This window comes from Macaca thibetana, chromosome 11 (genome assembly GCF_024542745.1).
Source record: "Macaca thibetana thibetana isolate TM-01 chromosome 11, ASM2454274v1, whole genome shotgun sequence".
NCBI classification, from domain to species: Eukaryota; Metazoa; Chordata; class Mammalia; order Primates; family Cercopithecidae; genus Macaca; species Macaca thibetana.
In genome coordinates this window covers 13,028,915-13,034,806 of record NC_065588.1, presented here as the reverse complement: position 1 = coordinate 13,034,806, position 5,892 = coordinate 13,028,915, and the positions used below count along the sequence as shown (strand labels likewise).

The window sequence follows — 5,892 nt, the reverse complement described above, 5'->3', positions numbered from 1 at the left end:
TGGAGCTTGTGGTGAGCTGAGAGACTGCACAACTGCACTCCATCCTGGGCAACAGAGTGAGACTCCATCTCAAAAAAAAAAGAATGAAAATACTAGAAATAAAAAACATATCAGGCCAGGAGCGGTGGCTCACACCTGTAATCCCAACACTTTGGGAGGCTGAGGCAGGCAGATCACCTGAGGTCAGGAGCTCAAGACCAGCCTGCCCAACATAGTGAAACCCCATCTCTACTAAAAATAAAAAAAATTAGCCGGGCCTGGTGGCAGGTGCCTGTAATCCCAGCTACTTGGGAGGCTGAGGCAGGAAAATCACTTGAACCCAGGAGGCGGAGGTTGCGGTGAGCCAAGATCATGCCACCGCACTCCAGCCTGGGCGACAAGAGCGAAATTCCGTCTCAAAAAAAAAAAAAAAAAAATCAGAGGCCGGGTGTGGTGGCTCACACCTGTAATCCCAGCACTTTGGGAGGCCAATGTGGGCAGATCACGAGGTCAGGAGATTGAGACTATCCTGGCTAACACGGTGAAACCCCGTCTCTACTAAAAATACAAAAAATTAGCCGGGCGTGGTGGCGGGCGCCTGTAGTCCCAGCTACTTGGGAGGCTGAGGCAGAAGAATGGCGTGAACCCAGGAGGTGGAGCTTGCAGTGAGCCGAGATCACGCCACTGCACTCCAGCCTGGGCGACAGAGCGATACTCCATCTCAAAAAAAAAAAAAATCAGAAATGAAGAAGTAATTTGATGTACAATAGACTGGACACAGCAGAGGAAATGAACAGTAAACTTAAAAGCAGATCAGTAAGAATAGGTCATGCATTGCTTAACAATGGGAATACATTCTGAGAAATGCATCATTAGGCAATTTTGTCATTGTGTGAACATCACAGAGTATATTCACACATACCACACAGCCTACTACACACCTAGGTTGCTTGGAATAGCCTACTGCTCCTAGACTACAAAGCTGCACAGCATGTGACTGTACCGCATACAGCAGGCAATTGTAAATGGTAAATAGTTATGTATCTAAACAAATCTAAACATAGGAAAGTTACAATAAAAATACACCATAAAAGATAAAATACGGTACACCCATATAGGGCACTTACCATAAATGGAGCTTACAGGACTGGAAGTCGCTCTAAGTGAGCGAGCAAGTGAGTGGTGAGTGAATGTGGAGGCCTAGGACATTACTGCACACTACTGTGGACTTTATAAACAGTGGACACTTACGCTACTCTAAATTTATTTTATTTTATTTTATTTTTTTAAATTTATTTTATTTATTTATTTATTTATCTATTTATTCTTGAGATGGAGTTTCGCTCTTGTTGCCCAGACTGGAGTGCAATGGTACGATCTCGGCTCACTGCAACCTCCACTTCCTGGGTTCAAGCGATTCTCCTACCTCAGACTCCCAAGTAGCTGGGATTATAGGCATATGCCACCATGCCCAGCTAATTTTGTATTTTTAGTAGAGATGGGGCTTCTCCATGTTGGTCAGGCTGATCTGGAACTCCCAACCCCAGGTGATCCACGCACCTCGGCCTCCCAAAGTGCTGGGATTACAGGTGTGACCCACTGCACCCAGCCACTAAATTTATTTTTAAAATTTTTCTTTCTTCAATAATAAATTAACCTCAGCCTACTGTAACTTTTTAACTTTACAAACTTTTTCATCTTTTAGCTTTTTGACTCTTTTAATAAGACTTAACTTCAAGCATACATTGTACAGCTATACAAAATATTTTCTTTCTGTTTATTCTTTAGAGTTTTTCCTTTTTTTTTGAGACTGAGTCTCGCTCTGTCGCTCAGGCTGGAGTGCAATGGCATGATCTCAGCTCATTGCAACCTTTGCCTCCCAGAGTCAAGCGATTCTGCCTCAACCTCCTGAGTAGCTGGGTCTACAGGTGTGCACCACCATGCCTGCTAATTTTTTGTATTTTTAGTAGAGATGGGGTTTCGCCATGTTGGCCAAGCTGGTCTCAAACTCCTGACCTCAGGTGATCCACCCGCCTCATCCTCCTAAAGTGCTGGGATTACAGGTATGAGCCACCATGCCCAGCTGCTTTTTTCTTTTTTTAAAATTTGTTATTTATGTTTCTGCTTGAGGTTGTTTTACAGTTAACTTTATACATATATATAATGTAATGTTATATATACATGTGAAGTACACTCTAAAATAATGATAAAAGTATGTTATAGTAAATACATAAACCAGTAACATAGTCATTTTTTATCATTATCAAGTATTATATACTATACATTATTGTGTGTGGTATACTTTTATACGACTGGCAGCACAGGTTTGTTTACACCAGCATCACTACAAACACATGAGAAATGTGTTGCACTACAACTTTATGATGGCTACAACATCACTAGCTGATAGGAATTTTTCAGCTTTATTACAATCTTACGGGGCCAACATCATATATGTGGTCTGTTGGCTAAATATATGACAGTGGTCTTGGCTAAACTGTCATTATACAGCACGTGAGTGTAATCCAACTAAAACACAAATAGAAAAATGTTGGGGGGATAAAACAGAGCATCTAAGAACCTTAGGATGATAGCAAATGGTTTAACGTATTTGTAATTGAAGTTCCGTAAGGAAAAGAAAGATAGAGTGAGACAGAAGAAATCTTTGGAGAGATTGTAGACAAGAATTTGCTAAAACTAATAAAAGAAATCAAGTCACAGATTGCCTCAGCTCAGTGAACTCCAAGCAGAATAAATACAAAGAAAACCAACCTCAGATACATCATAGTCAAAGTGTTAAAAATAAAAGATAAAAATAAATTATTAAAAGTAGCCAAAGAAAAAATTACGAATGATGGCTGATTTCTCATCAGAAACAGTAGAGGCCAGAAGACAATAGAAAAGTTTCCCCACCGCCTCATATGGTTTGGCTGTGTCCCCACCCCAATCTCATCTTGAATTGTAGCTCCCATAATTCCTACATGTTGTGGGAGGGCCCTGGTGGGAGGTAATTGAATCATGGGGGTGGGTCTTTCCCATGCTGTTCTTGTGATAAAGTCTCACGAGATCTGATGGCTTTCTTTTTTCTTTTCTTTTTTTTTTTTTTGAGTCTGATCTTATTTATTTGTTACTCAAAAAATCTTATTTCTGACTGGATTCAGACTTAGAAGTAGAAGCTCGCAGAGAGGAAAGTCTGTGTCTCTTCACAATTTGTTCCTGGAACTTCTCTTTAGCCTCTTTCATTCTCTTGCCCAAAAGTTTAGCATATTCTGCAGCCTCTTCCTTATTTTTCTTAGTACGCGGCATCTTCAGAGCAATATGCTGCCCTTTGTGCCACAGGAAATGTGGAGTAACAAGACGATGAATCTTGGGTGCTTTGGTCCTAGGTTTCTTACCTTCATTACAACATACTGGTGGACATCATCTTTTTCAGAGAGACTGGAAAGTTTGCGGATTCTGCTAGCTCTTTTGGGCCCCAGGCGACAAGGCACTGTAGTATCCAGTCAGTCCAGGAATATCCTCCTTTCCTTTTCTCCTTTTTTTTTTTTTTTTTTTTTAACAATAACCAAGTTGAGAACGCTCAGATTGGCATCCACTATGCAACCACGAACTGATTTTCTCTTTCTTTCTGCAGTTCTCCTTGGTCTGTAACAGGAATGCCCCTTACTCAGTAACAGGCGGACACAGCCATGGGTCAAGACACGCTGCATCATGGGGAAACCTTGTCTGTTGTTCCCACCACTGATTCGGACCACATAACCTTTCCATTCTTCACCCAGAGCATCAGCAGCAACTTCTGTGGCCATAAGCTTCTCATAAAAAGTACGAAATTTGCGTTCATCATCTACCTTAATGAGTTTCTGGCAGCCAGTGACTGGGAAGGAGATGTTCAGTTTCATCGTGAAGCAGCTGAACACCTCTAAGACCTGATGGCTTTCTAAAGGGAGTTCCCCTGCACTTCTCTCTTGCTTGCCACCATGTAGGAGGTGCCTTGCTCCTCCTTTGCCTTCCACCATGATTGCAAGGCCTCTCCAGCTATGCGGAACTGTGAGTCCATTAAACCTCTTTTTCTTTATAAATTACCCAGTCTCAGGTATGTCTTATTAGCAGCATGAGAACAGACTAGTACACCCCACACCACCCCCCAAAAATAGAAAAGCTTTCTTAAACAAATGGAAAAAAACAAGCAAAACCTGTCAGCCTAGATGTCTATTTATATTTCTTTTTCTTTTTTTTTTTTTTTTTGAGGTGGAGTCTTACTCTGTCGCCCAGGCTGGAGTACAATGGCATGATCTCAGCTCACTGCAACCTCCAACTCCCGGGTTCAAGCAATTCTCAGCCTCGCGAGTAGCTGGAACTACAGGCGCATGCCATCATGCCTGGCTAATTTTTTGTATTTTTAGTAGAGACGGGGTTTCACCGTGTTAGCCAGGATGGTCTCTATCTCCTGACCTTATGATCTGCCCACCTCAGCCTCCCAAAGTGCTGAGATTACGAGTGTGAGCCACCGCTGCGCCTGGCCACATCTATTTATATTTCAACCTAAAGGTAAATAAGGATATTTTCAGGAAAAAGGAGAATTCATTTCCAGGAAACCCACTCCACCAGAAATGATTAACAGAAATAATGTCAATGGAAGCACAGATCTGTAGAAAAAATAAGAGACCCAGAGAGCATAAATATGAGTCTAAATAGAAAAGAGAGCTATACTTTCTTTTTTTTTTTTTCTTTTTAGTTACATGATCTCACTCTGTTTCCCAGGTTGGAGTGCAGTGGCATGATCATAGCTCACCACAGGCTTGACTCCTGAGCTCAAGCAATTCTCCTGCCTCAGTCTCCCAAGTAGCTAAAACCACAAGCACATGCCACCATCCTTGGTTAATTTTATTTTTCTATTTTTTAGAGAGAGGGTCTCGCTGTGTTTCCCAGGCTGGTCTCAAACTCCTGACCTCAAGCAATCTTCCCACCTCAACCTCCTAAGTAGCTGGGATTACAGGTATGATCAATGCTCCTGGCTTATCTACACATTTAAAAAAAACAATTGGCTGCCAATACAATAACAATATATTTCTTTTTTTTTTTTTTTTTTTTTTTTTTTTTTGAGACGGAGTCTCGCTTTGTGGTCCAGGCTGGAGTGCAGTGGCCGGATCTCAGCTCACTGCAAGCTCCGCCTCCCGGGTTTACACCATTCTCCTGCCTCAGCCTCCCGAGTAGCTGGGACTACAGGCACCCGCCACCTCGCCCGGCTAGTTTTTGTTTTTTTTTTTTAGTAGAGACGGGGTTTCACCGTGTTAGCCAGGATGGTCTCGATCTCCTGACCTCGTGATCCGCCCGTCTCGGCCTCCCAAAGTGCTGGGATTACAGGCTTGAGCCACCGCGCCCAGCCAACAATATATTTCAAAGTATGTAACATTTAGAAGTAAAATACAGGACAACAAGAGCTCAAAGAATTGGAAATGGGTAAAAAGAATTGGAAGTGGGTAAATAGAATTAGTGTTAGAACCACAAAAGAGAATAATTTGAAGGTAGACTGTTAAAGATATTTGTAATCTCAGCCAGGCATGGTGGCTCAGGCCTGTAATCCCAGCACTTCGGGAGGGTGAGGCAGGTGGATCACGAGGTCAGGAGTTTGAGACCAGCCTGGCCAACATGGTGAAACTCTATCTCTATTAAAAATACAAAAAATTAGCAGGGCATAGTGGCAGGTACCTGTAATCCCAGCTACTTGGGAGGCTGAGGCAGGAGAATCGCTTAAACCCAGGAGGTGGAGGTTGCAGTGAGCCAAGACCATGCCACTGCACTCCAGCCTGGGCGACACAGTGAGATTCCATCTCAAAAAAAAAAAAACAAAAAAAAAAGATATTTGTAATATTAACAAAAACTACTAAAAATAAAAGATGTTTAGCTAAAAAG

The 5,892-nt window shown here is 42.2% G+C and overlaps 1 pseudogene across 1 annotated transcript; it reads right to left on the bottom strand.

The window, feature by feature from the left end:
* Positions 1-2,231: 2,231 nt before the first annotated feature.
* LOC126930778 (40S ribosomal protein S6-like) lies at positions 2,232-5,044 on the bottom strand (annotated as a pseudogene). The gene has a single exon (XR_007717677.1). The product of XR_007717677.1 is annotated as a 40S ribosomal protein S6-like (transcript).
* Positions 5,045-5,892: the final 848 nt, after the last annotated feature.